Source organism: Fundulus heteroclitus, chromosome 4 (assembly GCF_011125445.2).
Source record: "Fundulus heteroclitus isolate FHET01 chromosome 4, MU-UCD_Fhet_4.1, whole genome shotgun sequence".
Lineage (NCBI taxonomy): Eukaryota > Metazoa > Chordata > Actinopteri > Cyprinodontiformes > Fundulidae > Fundulus > Fundulus heteroclitus.
In genome coordinates, this window is record NC_046364.1 from 13999668 (window position 1) to 14015353 (window position 15686).

Consider the following 15686-nt stretch of genomic DNA (forward strand, 5'->3'; position numbering starts at 1 on the left):
TCAATATGGCTAAACTCTCTGCGCGTTTCACTTCACAAGAGTGCTGTCTTGGCTTCTGCTGATGGGGGGAGGATATAGTATGCAAACGGACACAGAGGGAGAGAGGGAGGGGGTGAAAAAAAGGGAGGAGAAAGAGAGACGAGGAATGAGGGGAGGTCAGCACCCCCAGTCTCAGATAAAGGCCTTCTCCCTCCCTCCTGCCTCAGCTTTCGAAGCCCCTGCCAGGATCGGGAGGCGTCTCACGTTACAGCTGTCTCTCAGTGTCATCGTTCAGAAAGAGCGAACACAAGCGCAACAGAGAGACAGACAGCGAGGCAGAGGGACAGACAGACACGCAGAGAGGGAGAAAGGCGGCACAATGCCACAGACGGAGCGGGGCGAAGCTTTCTGAGCTGGACGGGGGCGAGCGGGGTGGGGGTGGGGGTGGGGGGGGCAACAGCAGCAGCAGCAGGTTCAACTGGATGAAGAGAGCCTGTAGTTTGACTGCCTGCTGGTGTACTTAATAAGTAATGCTCATGCAATGCACATTTCCACTACAGCGCAGCAGCGTTTTGAAATCACTGAGATGTGCTTTGACCTTTTTAGGACGAATTATTTCGAAATGGAGCTCGAAACGGAGCTGGTCGGCCCATTTCCTCTTCGCCACCTGGTGCTAACTGAAAACCGACAATTTCCCAAGAAGAAGAAGAAGAAAAAAAAAAATGGGGAAACGCTGTCGATGCGTCGCTTCGCATGCGCTGAGACCGGACAGAGCGAAAAGGGCGCCGTGCTTGCGCGGGAGACAAGAGTTACTGTAAAAGTGTGCGCTTTGCGGGGGCTTTGTGTGGATTAAGCTCTGCGAGTTGCCTCTCTACACATGAGTATCCCTTTTTAACCTTAATATGCTAAAAACAGCAGCTTGTCCCAGGCACAGTCATGACTAATCCACTCACTGCCGGCGAATCAGCGCCAGCGATCCCAGCGAGGTGAGGCCACGTTAGCGAGCGGTCGGGAATCAGAACGCGTCAGCGACAGAAGCCGTTCTGGCTGGAGACGGGAGTCGAACTCACGCGACTGAACGAACCGGGTACGGGATTTCATCAACGTGACGGTTTGCGAGCAGCCGCACACGTCGCGGTTTGAAGCCGCATCCTTGTCCTTCTCCCGGGTGCTATGTAGGAGTTAAATATTTTAAATTCTGGCTCAGCTTGGAGCAGGGCTTTGCCAGCGCAGCTAAAATAAAAAGCCTTTGTGGCAGCAGTGACCAGATTTTTAATGCTGAAGAAGATCAATAAACAGGGGGGGCTGTCGAGGTGCAATCTCGCGCATTTGTGTGTCTCTGTGTGAGTGTGTGTATATATGTGTGTGTGTTTGCTGTCCCTGTGTTCTGACAGCTATGTGTGTGCGTCAAGGTTTAAAGCCCAGCGAGGCTTACATGGCGCGGCGGCCTGTGCCATGGAGAACCCCACTGACCCAAGAGGAACACCAGTGGGGAAACCAATATCATTCCCATTCCGCCATTCAAACCTTCTTCCTATTTCTTTTCCACTCATTTCCTCTCCTGTTGCAGCGCAGCCAGAGTGTCCTGGAGAAATGTATATTTACAGGCCCCCTCTGCCACAGATTGGAAATGTCACGGTGCGGCAAACGTCAAACTGTATAGCAGGTCTTTTCAGACCTCCGTGCTGTAATCAGGTTTCTGTGCCCAGATAGGAAGGCTAAGGACGCGAGGAGGAAATAAATAAATAAATAAATAAATAAAGCCAAGTAAACATCTTGTGTGTGTGTTTTTTTTTTTTTTTTCACAGGAAAACAAAACCCCGGCACCGGCGCGTTTCTGCTGCTTCAGCTTACTCCATCCAGCTGCTTCTCTTAACACCGACAGAGCATGAATGGCCGTCTTTCATGGAGCAAAAAAAAAATAAATAAAAAATACCAGTGATGTGAAAAACGCTTTCATAACGCTGCCATGTCATGTCCGTGTTAGGTTTCACAAAAGGCCACGTTAAATGGATGCTTTTCAGCTCACTCGGAGCGCCGACCTAAACATGAATATGCAACAGAAACATACTGAATAATGAGGAGCGGCGCGCTCCGCTGTTCCGCGCGGCGCCGCAAAACACGAGGCGCGTTTGTGTTTTCACCCTCCGCGCCGATGTACAAAACAAAGCAAAAAGAAAGAAAGAAGAAAAAAAAAGAAACAACCCTGAAGTGGAACACTCATAAGGACCTTTTGAGACTTCATTAGACGAAACTAGCACGGACTTTCCAAGCCAGGTGTCTCTTCGGGAAGGGGAGGGAAGAAAAAAAAATTAAAAATCCACCTTTTCACCTTGCTGGTGGAGAAGCATGCGTCCCAACGAGACGGCGAATGCGCAAACAACCTTGACTTTCATCAAGGAAATTCTCACATTGAATGATAAATAGAGGCCCACGGGACGCGGCGCAAAAAAGAAGCAGCTTATCGCCTTTCCCTCCCAAATTTGGCCGCTCTGTCTCCCGAAAGTCGGCGCAGGGTGACCCGCTTGCACTTCCCGCCGCTTATTGTTCCGTAATTAATCCGCCATATGTAATCCGCGTAGAAATGCAGAGGGAAAAAAAAACCGGGGCGAGTGTTGATTTGTTTAGTCTTAATTAACAGTGGAGATTGTTTACTCGCTCCTACAACAGGAGGCATATGTGCCCCGTCTCATTAGCTAGGCTTTCAAACCGGAGCTGCACTCTCGCTGCACAGATGGGTGCGAACCACGCCGGTCAAAGATAGCCACAATATTTGAAAAGGCTGGCTTTAAAAGCAGCTGTCGCCAAGAATGCACTGTAGACGATTCTTTGTGTGGATTAGCAGTGGACGTTCGGCGGAGCAGGAAGCGCTACCAAAAATAGCGAGGTGACACGAGGTCAGTGAGATCATCCGAGGTCTAACTAACCTTCAAAAAAATAAATGCAAAAACCTTGTGAGCGTGCGTCAATCAGAACGAAGGACCAAGACAGACACACAGTAGTGCATCTTCAATCCATCTACAACTTAAGCTTTTAGTTTATCCTCCGTAGAGGAACGATCAGGTGTTAAAAGGATAATCTGTACGTCTGACCCATCTGTTGTGGCAATCGCTTTCTTCATATGTCAATTAATGTGCGGCGTTTTCCCGAATACACGCCTGTGCTTCCGTTCGTGAGCGACGCCCCGGGTTGGGAGGAGATGAAGAAATCTGACCAGAACTCTGTCTAACACGAGTTTCTTGAGTCATCTGGTTAAGAGCAGGTCTCCACTTCCTCTCTAAATTTCACAGCTCTCTATCGTCACTAGCATGCACAGATTTGGTGGTGCAAGCAGATGGCTATAATTCTCGTTAAGATTGGTTGCGACGTCTCCGAAGTCTGTGGCCAACTACAACATAAAACATTGATTGAACACCAAGAGTTTTTTTTTTTTTTTTAAAGGTAGTGAAGGGTGACGTTATAAGCGGAAAAATAAAACTTGTGGTATTATTAGGACTATTGTAACAATAAAGTTGTGATAAGCCTACATTTTCCTCGCTACTCTTTCATTTTCATCATCACAACTTCCTCACGAATATTGGTCACTAACTTCTAAATCTGGAAACGAAAAGTCAAAACGAGTTATTAAATTTATTTGGGAAACCAGGCTTTAACGCTGCATTCCATTTATCTCGGACTTTCCGAGCTGGAAATTACTTCCCACCCGAGTTGATAGAGGTCTAGGCTTTTTTAGTGAAAATGGAAAAGTTTTGTTGTGTTTCTACTGTTCGTCTACACGGAGCACGTTTCCTCCAGAAACGGGCTCCAAAGTGTAACGTTTTGAAAACATCGCGTTCTCCGTTGTTGTGTTTACTGGGAAAAGCGGAACCTGTCTGCGTGGGGGAGGCCCCGGCACATACCTGGTTGTGCCACCTTTATCAGCAGGGAGGGTTTATACGCATGTTGTTGAGTTTTAAAGAACATATCACCCACTAGCGGTGTGGCAGGGAAATTAGTTTTAACGATTCTACTGGTGTTGTGTGCACAGATACTTAAAATGTTGTCATGTAGATGTAACAGAAAGAGAAAAACAATCCTGATGGAAAAGGACTTTTTTTCTTTTTTTGCAGTGATTTTTTTTTTTTCCACTGACAAATAAAAATCTTCTTAAAATGGAAAGTTTTAGATACAACATAAAGTAGTAATCTTTTATTAACCACATGGTTGTTTTTTTCCATTCTAATTTCATACTAAGTGAAAACACAAATATCCAGCGACGTTCACTCAATAGCAGACTTAGGCGCAGGCAAAGATGCAGCAAGCGTTTTTTTTTTTTCCGAAGAGTGACCCATGTGCCACCATTATAGTTTTCCCCTTTATAGTTTGAATCATTTACAGATTTTTTTTCTACAAAGGTTTAAATACTTTGTTCTATCAAAATATTGCATGTTTAGTTGTTATTGGGGTAAAAAGAAAAGTTGTTTTTGCATTTATTTATTTTTTAGCTCACGTGTACTTTCAGCTTGGTGATTTTGGCCCATGTAGAAAAAGGTTAAAGGAACTGAAGGAACATGCCCACAGACAAATGTTTTACATGAATATTTAAGCCTTTGGTTTAATGAGAAACGAATCACCGTAAGCGCTAATAAATGGTTTATATATAAATTTAAAGGCCAGGTCAAGTCAGGTCGGCCATTAGTGGCGGTGCGCTCAGGCTAACCGTCCATCTGATCTACAAAATTTTGTTGTATGTACATTCTATGCATAATGACAAATAAAGCACCATATTATTATTTTTATACCTTATATCAGCTTTCACACCTTCCAGTATGCAGGCAGTCTCGAGGTCAGTATCCAATATGGCTACTGTGCCTCTTTGGATAGCACACGCTAGGCTAACAGACACCCAGAGCTTTTAGTCTCTGACTTTCCTGTGGGAATATTGACTTCAATGAGAATCCTTGTCGTTTTTCCTAATAGAAACTCAGAAAACGTACAAAGAGAATGCACCATGTTTGCATGGCAACTGAAACATGATAGCCTACCGACTATTGTGACCAAGCAATCCTTTGGAGTTGCGATATTGCGCACAGATTGACATCTTCGACTGTGATTGGACGTATTGCGCGGCTCTAGGAAAGACTTCCTCGCCGAGCAAGATAACGAGTTACGCATCTGCATGTGAGTATTGATGCAAACACTATGTTTTCTTTAATTATTGATTTGGCCCTCGACCATCTTACGTAAACCACAGAATGGTCTGAGTGTTGACACCACAAAGGAGTACAGGACGCACTTCAGTTTCCATGTAAAGTTAGATAGTCAGCAATAGTTTTTAACTGTGGGAAGGAGTTAGGACGATATTGCTTTTAAACGCCCTTTTGACGATACTGAGAAACGATTAAATCAACATACTCCCTATAAACTCTCTTTGCTGTAATGCTAGTCATTGATGCAGATGCACTCAAACGCTGCTTAATCGCTGGTTTAAGGTGTTGCGACCTCTTTTCCCCGCCGTCATCAGTCGGAACAATAGCAAGGCTGTTGATCCATTTTACAAACGCATTTTATTTTTTCTTCATCTTACAGTTCAAAACTGTAAGATGCTACACTTGGGGAGATTTACCATACCATGTACAGCATGTTGGTGCATGAAAACTTCCTGATAATGCTAATCATCCGGCGTAATTAGGTGTAATGCAAAACGATCATTGCAATGCCAAAAAATGTGAGGGTTGCCTCAAACTGAATAATGTTATACTGCATCACACACACCTAATAAAGCCCACTTTAGCGCCTTTCTGAAAGAAGATAAACTAGAGGTTCCTCTTTAGAAAAATAAAAAGAAACTTTATATTCAATAGAAGGGGATTAAAGAGAATCCAGGCCTGTGTGCACATGGGATTGCCTTCTCAAAAGCTGTCCAAGTTCTGTCAGATTCAGCAACCCTACACACAGAGCTTGTGAACCTAATTTCACCTAATCAGCTTAGTCAATAGCAACCATTTGCTGTGATTCTGGTAGACATGCAAATAGGGCTTAACAATGTATATCCTTAATTCCTAAATGTTCAAGTCAAGCGGAAGTCCCCCCTTTATCTCCTCAAAAACAACAGTTCCAATTTTAGAGGGAGACGGAGAAGAAAAGCGAAAATAAAACTCCAGCAGGGCTGACTGTTTTTTTTTTTGTTTTTTTTCCCTTGGCCTAGCAAGGAAGGATCTCTCTCCGATTTGAGTGTGCTTGAGGTAGCACAGTGTGCTTTCATTTCAAACCAACACGGCAAACAATCTCTGACAGATTTGTTCCCCTTTTTTTTTCACTTTTGCTCTTGCTCAATCTCTCTTAATTACGACAAAAACACGGTGCACAAACGTATTTGCACTTCTCGTCAGTTTGCACGCCCAGCACTTACATGCACACACACGCACACACGAGTGTAAAAAAAAAACAAAAAAACAAAAACAACAATCTTCAAAACAAAAATCTGACTAAAACAGGGCCAAATAGATAGAAAAGTTGAAAGACGCCGTTCTGTTTCAATTCACTGATACCACTAATGGCTTCCTAGCAGCCCCATGAAATCAAGCAGCTGTCATGTCGATGCATCAGCAGCGGAGAAAGGAACGAGAGCCATTCCCCATAAGGACAGAGGCACCGCGCCTTCATGTTTGGCTAAACATCTGCTCCTCTGCACTCCGGCTTTCGCAGCAATAAACGGGCAAACAAAAGAGGTGGGAGGTGAAATGATCAGATTTTCCATTTCAAAGCATTTGTTCTGTGTGTTTTCATCCCTCCCTCCCTCTCTCCCTCCTCTTCCTCCTCCTATTTCCCTGCTTATAGGACACGGAGAAGATGGTGAGATCAGGCTCTACCTTAGGGGAAGGGCTTGAGCACATGCACGAGGCAAAAAAAACGGTGGAAAATAAATAGGACAAGTGTCCTGTCTGGAAAACGTGCAAACAGGCATCAAAGCATTCTAGAGTGGAGGAGGGGTCACGGTGAGCGGCCATGTACAAAGATCTCTGTGGTGAAACTTGAAGAAGCAAAACAAAAGCAAAACAAATAGTAAAAAGCCATTTCCTAATTAGACTGTTGTGGACAAGGTGTTACAAGCATTGCTGTTTTTACAAGGAAATGCCATCATAATTGTGTTTAATCGTTATGTAGCATCAAGTACTTTATTGTAACTCTCATTAGCATTCTTGGTAATTAAGGCTAGCATCAGTCCTTTCCTCCCTCCCTTCCTCCTTTCCTTACTTCCTTCCTCCATTCATTCATGTTCAGCGCAGGCCAAGCAACTCTAAAAAAAAAAATAAAACACCACCGAGCTCAACATAGGAGAAATATAAAATGAGTAACTTGAGTCAAACTGCGCCAGCATTCACCTGTCCGAGTCAAACATTGCAACCTTAACGCACCACGTCGTGTTTTAAGGTTTATAAAAAATCAACGTCACGTTCTTTTAATCTAAGCTTCAAAGACGATGGCAAAAAAGGTGCATTTAACCCTCACGTTTCTTTCTAAAGCGGCTTCATAAAAAGCTTCGCTTCCTTTTTCTTTTCTTTTTTTATTTGACAGCGCGTAAAAAACTTTGCTAAAACTTAAGAGAGAGCGAAAGAAAAAAAAACGTGGATCCATTTCCAACTAAAGTAGTCAAAAGTGTTTGTGTGTGTGTAGAGAGAGAGGGAGAGATAGAGGGGGGAGAGAGAGAGAGAGAGAGGAGAGAAGGACAGGCTAGGGGTGCTTGAGGGACGAATTTAAAACAACCAAGATGGCGAGAGGCTTGTTGTTTTGGAAGGGGGCAGAAAAAAAATGGAGGATATTGTAATGTACACAAAGGGATAAATTTCAGCAAGTCAGCCAAGCGGCTGCTAGCTCGCCTCGGTTTGAGGAAGCGACCGCGATTAGCAGCAACCCCGGCGAAGCCCCGGCCGACAACACAGCAGAGAGAGAGAGAGAGAGAGAGAGAGAGAAAAAAAAGAAAAAAAAAAACTAAACTCCGACTCCGGAAAATAAATGAATAATACTCGCTCTAAACTTAACCCAAACAGACGGGAATGTTTATAAATTAGTGGCAATTTGTTGTATTTTCGCGTCGAGGGACCGCTGAAGTGGACCAGCGGCAGTCCAGCCTGCCACCCTCCTCCTCCGTGTCTCGCGACACTGTTGACGGTTAAACTACGGACCGAAAAACGGCCCCAACGGCTCGTTTAAACGGCCAAATACAAAAGAGAAAAACACCACCAACAACAACAAAAACGCCACAAAGGCTTAAAAGTTCAAAAACCACAACGATTAAAACTAGTTATCAAACAAGAGGGAACGGTGCGAGAGAAAGGAAAGAGGGACACAAAGACGATTCCCACTATCAGGTCGTCACCGCCACTCGGGGAGAGACGGAAAGAAAGAGAGAAAGAAAGAAAAAAAACACTTGGTTTTAATGATTAAAGAGGTAAAACTTTAATAAATGCACCGCCGACGACCTCCGGACACGCCGACCGGATGAGTTACATCCAAGCAAGACAACAAAGTATCCTCAAAAAAAAAGAAAGAAATTAGAAGCGAAGCCAGCTCTTCTAAAGCGGTGCTCGCCGCTTGTTTCTGTGACGGGGCTTGAAAACAAGCGTCAGAGAAATACGTGAAAGAAAAAAAGATGAAGAAAAAAAAAAAGAAACGCTTACCTTTTTTTAGTTTCGACACTTTACTTATTTCCAGCGTGCGGCTTCTTTAGATCAACTAACTCTTCGGTTTGCTCTTCTTGTCGCCTCTCTTGTGTCTTTTTTTTTTTTTTTACCCCCCTCTCTTCCTTGGTCGCTTTTGGTTATGAAAGAGGTCGGGGACGAATGATAAAGAAGGGAATTGGCCAGTAATTGAGTCTCGGTTGCGTGCGTGCGTGTGTGTTAGTTACTAACAGCAGATTGAAGGAGACTCTTCTCAAGGTTTATTCAGCTCCACTTCAAGGAACCGACCTGACGTCAGCTCACTACTGCCACACAAAGAAAACTTATTATTTGTGCAGCGGCCGTAGTTGGAGGAGCGGATCCAGTAATTGACCGTTATTACTTTAAATGCGACATTATCGCTTTGCGGCACGGCTCCCCCCCCCTCTCCGCGATGACTTTTATTTATGAATGTTGATTTTTTTTTTTTTTTTTTTTTTTTTTTTTTTTGTGTGTGGCGCATCTCGCTCCCCATCCCGTTGTAAACAAATAGACAACAGCTGTAAATAGAATATATGTCACAACTTTTTTCTTTTTTTTTTTCTCTCTGATTGCTGACGGCTATAATTAATATGACTGCACTTTGAAAATGTAACCTTTTTTTTAAGTTAATGCACCAAATAATAAATAACGTCGAAGAAAGATGATGTTTGGAAATTAATTTTGCTCCATATTCAAATAATTTTCATACAGTAATAACAATTATTGCACCTATCTATCTATCTATCTATCTATCTATCTATCTATCTATCTATCTATCTATCTATCTATCTATCTATCTATCTATCTATCTATCTATCTATCTATCTATCTATCTATCTATCTATCTATCTATCTATAAGTGCGTGATGTGTGATCAAACAAACCCTAATGGTTTTCGCAGTGGCTCCAAATTAAAGGGCATTTTGTGAAACACAGCCAGAAATGGGCCAGCTCCCGCTCGGGACGGGATCAATACATTGCCTGGCAAGGACAGCCATCTGTGCCTAATTGTGTGCTTTACCTCCTCTTCTGAACGCACAATGAGCAACAGGCTGAACGCAGGCCCCTCTGACCCAGACTGGGTTTCCAGACGGGGGGAAGATTATTTCATTCAACTGGAAAACAACAAGGCGGGGTGGGGGTACAGGGGCGGGTATTGCAGTGTAGGGAAAAGGGGGGTAGACTTTTTTTTTTTTTTTTTTTTTTTTTTTGCAGATGGAGTAGGCAACTGTTCTTATACGCCCCACCCTGACGAGGATGGGTCACAGAACTGGAGCCAACTGGTGCTCCTCTCTCTCTCTCTCTCTCTGTCCTCTCTTTCTCTCACTTCAAAGCCCTGGGTGTTTTCATTTTAACAGGTAATTTTAGTGGATTAACAAACTGTCCGCTGTTAGTTTATGGATAACCTCATAAATCTGGCATTGTTAGCAGACTGTCGCTTTATAGGCACATTTATACTAATGCTTTATGATCATTTCGGATGATCATAAACCAAGGTTGCCCCCCCCCACCCCACACCACCACACCCCACCCATCTCCCTCTGCTGTTATGTCACAACATCCAAAAGTGTCGCCACACTTTTCTGAAGCTGTTGCAACAATTGCACAGCTCTTGCTCAGAAATCCTTCATTTTTTTTATCTCTAATAAAAAAAAATAGAATGAAAGAAAGAAGAAGAAGAAGAAGTAAAAGGTAGTGTTGTGGTGCGAGTCTGATAAAACATTCATGATGGCCAGAGTTTGGCGGATGGACACATTCAGCTTATTCAGCTTTTGGTGCGCATTTAAAGCCATTTTTACGAGCTTGCTCTCTGTGTGTTTGGTTGGTCATTGATTTTTTTTTCTCTCTCTTTGCCGTCCTTCCATTACCTGTTGTAGGGTGTGTGTGTGTGTGTGGGGGGGGGGGGGGTTGCATTTCTTCAAACACACAAAAACCCACAACAGTCCTCTCTATCTGTCTCTGTAGCCACTGGCACCCTGGCGTATTTCTCCATCTCCTCCTCCTTCTTCTTCTCCTCCTCGCCTCCTCTTGTGGCGGGGATGACAGGCCGTGAGGAATGACAGTGGCTCTGTTTGTCATACAGTAACAGCGAGAAGCAGGGATTTTTAATTGCATTGGAGAATCTTCATTAAAGAGAGCACATGGGGGCGGAAAGTGGGGGAAGAGGGTCTGCATGGGGCTGCGTCGGGGGGGCACCGTCATTAGGAGAAGGCGCTAGTATAGCGGAGAAGGGTGGGCCCTCTTTGCATGCACACTGAGAATGCCTGTCGTACCTCGGTCATTTGTAACATAATAAGTGCCAGCACAATGACTGCAATGCGAGAAAGCACACCACAGGGAAGGGAAGGGGGGAAGGGAGACAGCATGTCTGTCTAAAAGAGGCACTTTTTTTTTTTTGTCTTGATTAGAAAGTATAATGAGCCACTAAAGAAACTAGGGGGGAGAAAAAAAAAAAAAAAAAAAAAGGATCTCTCCTGAGACTGATGGAAAACAAATTAATCTGGTGATTTAAATTTAATTATTATTTTTCTATTAGTCCACCATGCAAAGACAGCCATCAGAGGAGAGGAGCTGTGCTTGCACTTATTGATTTTTTTGCCCAGACACATTCAGGGAATACAGATTCATCCGCTTCCTTCCCCACGCGGTCCGCTACGTGAGATTCCATTAACGCGAGAAGCTTCCAGCAACTGCGAGATGTTTAATTTGAACGCCATAAATGGAGCCTAAAATAGTGCTCGCACACAAGGAAAGTGGCCTAAGGATGTCTTCCTATAAAATTGAATTAGTTGTCACTTATTGTTGTGTCCCCCATAATAAGTATTAAATAAACACCCAATGAATTAAATTAAGACAGTGCTCCGCTGTATAGAATAAATCATGCACCATTGCCCCCCCCCCCCCCCCCCACCACCACCACCTCCCTGCCTTTGACATCTTACACACTTAGAATAGTTGACTTCAATTGAATCTGTTATTTTGCGGAGTGATGTGAAGAAAGCCCCTGCTGTGACCGTCCTGCCCATCCACACGTCGCGGATTCTTTCCCCCCCCGTCTTGTGAGATGTAATGATTTTTAAAAAAAGTCAATGATTTGAACTGACTGCGTGTGATTAAAAGCGCGGGGGACCAATTTGCGGCAGCTATATGTAGAAATACGAGGAGCCTGGAGTTAGCTCGGATCCTCTCGCCGACATAAAATTCGGCAATTATGCCAGATGAACGGCTTTATTGATTCGTTTCCTCCTATCTCCCGACGAAAAACGGGCGCGTCTCGGAGATTCTGGAGGCCCCGGCCACGCCTAATTGCGTACGGGGGCGACGGCGAAAGACGCATTGATCCGTGACCTTTGACCCGAGAGACATCCAGGGGGAAGACGGTTACAGGCGGGGTTTTTTTGGTTGTCGCCGCTGTTTCCATCCACGCTGGTATCTGGCTCACCGTTCGTTGTCGGCTTGCAGATTTCTTTGAGTAAAAGCACACGCGGAGCGCGGCGCTTATTCAGGAGATCAGCCAGAAAGTGTTGAGCTGGCGCGGCTGACTGTGAAAGCCTTTGCTCAGTCGAAATGGATGCACTTGGAGAGTGTTTATTGTGGCAAATGTAACTGAGTATAACCCTCCGCTGCATGATGTAATACACAGAAGGGAGAAATCATCATAATAGCAGAGTAGTAGAGTGACTCATTCGCTGATGAGGTACAGTCACACTGTCATTCAGCAAGGAGATGCAGTGGAAGACCGGGAGAGAGAGAGAGAGAGAGAGAGAGAAAGAGAGAGAGAGAGAGAAAGAGAGAGAGAGACAGCGAGAGCATTAGCATGTTCCTTTTTTCTGGGAACGAGGGAGTCATTTGTGCCAGGAAAGTGGAGAAACAACCTCTCGGCCCCGCAGTGATGCATCCCTCCATGAAGAATGAGATCACAAGCAAATGTCATCCAAACCTGAGCCGAGCCAAACGACCTTGAATAGAAATAAATAGCAAACAAAAAATAAATAAAATAAGATAAAACATCTCCACCCACGTCAGCGCACGCGCGCGAGAGAGCCTCACAAAATGTCAGTTGAATTCCCATTTGCCTAAATCTGCTCCTAAGTACAGGGGGTTTAGTCGAGGCACTCAACCTGGTATTTTGCCCAGGCGGAGGAACCGCTGCTCACGCCTTTACCTGTGCTCTAGTTGGCCGTTGCACGTACCAAAAGCGAAAGTTCAATTGTCGACAAAGTGAAGTGGCTCAAAATCTTCCCCACTCGGAGAGGGGCAACAATGGTTTGAAAAAGAGAACAGATGTGCATACCAAATTAACTTCACTTCCCTTCTGTGACTCTACAACTTCACGTGCTTGCTGAATTCAGCTTAGGGGGGGATTTTTTTCCGAACAAAACTACTTTCATACTTGAAATAACTTTAGAGCTTCAGTGCGTTTTTTTTTTTTTTTTTTTTTTGCCTAGCTTACATACTGTAGCTCTGCTCACAGAAGATATATCTTTGACAGAGCACCACGTATCGATAGATATGCCGAATTTGCTGTTCTCTTATCAGAACTGACCTTTCACTGTTTTTTCTCTCTCTCTCTGTTCTCTGCACCATACAACCGTCACTGTATCATTTATTATGACGGTGCAGGTTTAACCCAAGCTCGCCTGCCGTATAATTCTCGCACTGCAAAGTTTGCACAGCCTAATAGACAAACAACACTGTTTGAATAATGAATGGTTAAAAAACGAAGCACTGTTCCAATCCACAGAGACCTCTTCCTTTTTATTAACTCACCCGCTAGTGACTTGTAAGTCAACTGTAAGCCTACCTTTCATTAAATTCAACTCAAATGCTAATCCACAGGAGGCTCGTACACTGAAAGACTTTTTAGCTGGGGGGAAATCGGCAACAGAAGTGTGAGAGTTTGGTTTCCGCAGGGTGATTTTTTTTACAAATTTGGTAGGGTTTCCCTACTAACTGATTAAAGACAAGAAACCACCTCGGCTTTTTAAATTTATGCATCTAAAGTGCTAGAAGTGAAACTCGGACCCAGCCTAAAATTAGTTATGATTTGTATAAATAGATCTGCTTTCTGGGGGTGAACAGAAACAGTCCTCAAGTGCAAATATGGGGGATTTTGACCCAAAATAAAGCTGTTTACTATGACAGTTTTAGAAGTGTTGTATGGCGTAATCTGCAGTCAAATGTAAACACGTTGTACTTGTGCATTTGTGTCAACATTGTTTTAAACAAATCTTTCTACTACATATTTTTCATTCATCAGAACCCAAATTGGCTCTCGAATGCAATGTCTCTCGAAAGTGTACTCCACTCTGTTAAAATGTCAGGTTTTGTGATTAGAAAAACTGTTTCTTCACAAATAGTGTCGCGTTTGCCCTGTACAATTTGTCAAAAGAGGAAAAAAAATAATCAGGCCAGATTAGTGTTCACACCCTGAAACATACAGTATATTGTTACAGTAACTTTTGTTTTCATTTCAGCAACTCAGTCTTTATTGGTGGGAGCATCCTGAATCTTGACTATGAGCAATATTTGCTCACTCTGACTCGTAAAAGCTCTCAAAATACAGAACGGATTGTGAAGATCTATCCACCTTAGTCCCCAGCTCTCTTCACAGGACTTTACATTTACTCTACTTTAATTTTCTCTTATCTCAAGGTGATGGTGAAAAGTGTCTAGCTCACACCTAAACCTGCCTGACATTTGCAGCTGTTCATATTGAGAAAAACCCAGACAAAGAGGCAGGTTTGATCTGAGGAGAACGATGCCACCACCGCCGGGTTTTGTCCAGATTTTGTAAAATTACTTTTTTCCCGACTGTTTCTCTCGTTATTGATGACTGTATTTTGTGTGCCTGGTTTGTAAATAATGCTATGGGACATTTTCTAAAAGAGATCATTTTGAGATCGTTTTTTTTTTTTTTTGATCGTTTTTGACCCTGTCTGCAAACTGCAACAGCTTTAGATAAAGGATGCACATGCGGAAGATTCAGGAAAACCCAGCTAGGACAGTTGAACTTTATTCCAGGCTATATAACGGATGGTCAATGGGAACAGCTGAAAATGAATCAGCAATGCTTCAGAAAAGTAGTTTAGGGGTGTGCAAACCTCTACCATCCCAGTTACTACTTGGTTTTATTAGATTTTTCTTTTGCATTTATAGGTTTGTTTGCTTTTCAGTTAAACTGTGCAAAGTGAATATCACATTAAATAGGACGTGCATGCGTTGGTATGCACAGGCACATGCACGCTCTATATACAGTAATTGTTGAGAAGATCAGCACTGGTTTATAAGTAAAATTATTTTGTCAGTTTGCTGGAGGTATGCTCTCGCTCTCGCACGTGCGTGCGCTGGTATGCATGGGCGTATGCACGCCTACTTAGTAGCAGCAGTCAACAAGAGCATTAACTGCCCATAAATCAAATGTAACTTGCCCGTTGGTTAATGGTACTATGTTTTGTTGAGAAGATCATTAATAGACCACAAGCAAAACATTATCATGTGTTTTTGCTCAGGATGCGCACGCATGCTCCTGTGTGCGTGTGCACATGCACGCCCGTATGCCTATAAATAGTCCATAAATAATACACCGTATTGTCTGTCTGTCAAGTGAATGCATATGCACCATGCATGTATGCACGGCCCATAAGTAACAACTGTCAAGATTATTAAAAGTCCAAATATGATTACTTATTCCTAAAATCCTTATGAGTTATAAAGTAAAGTCTTCTTTGTCTGCCGTTTTTCATGAGTGCGTTTGCACACCTGCACAATATACTATGTGAGAAATAATAATTGTGCAAGGAAGATTTGCTAAAATCTTGTCTGTTAATGATACTTATATGGTAGAAAGCTGTATTCTTAAGACTTGTGATGGTATTTTGTGTTAAGGAGAGAAGTGGGGTAGGACCCTATTAGTTTTTAACTTCTTCCTACTCCATTTGAACAGCTGTGGCATGTGTAGTATTTAAGTTTGTATACTTGTATATTTTTTTTTGCTTAAATAAACAAAATTATGTGAAATAAATG

The 15686-nt window shown here is 43.3% G+C and overlaps 1 protein-coding gene across 12 annotated transcripts in view; it reads right to left on the minus strand.

The window, feature by feature from the left end:
* Positions 1–8971, minus strand: part of baz2ba (bromodomain adjacent to zinc finger domain, 2Ba) — a 78536-nt gene extending 69565 nt beyond the window's left edge. For 6 of the 12 annotated variants that reach the window (XM_012874408.3, XM_012874410.3, XM_012874405.3 and 3 more), the window contains exon 1: positions 8640–8970. The gene's annotated coding sequence lies outside the window, so the exon portion shown is untranslated. Of the gene's footprint in view, positions 1–8639 lie in introns of all 12 variants that reach the window. The other 6 variants (XM_036136093.1, XM_036136094.1, XM_036136091.1 and 3 more) reach the window with 2 other exon arrangements.
* Positions 8972–15686: the final 6715 nt, after the last annotated feature.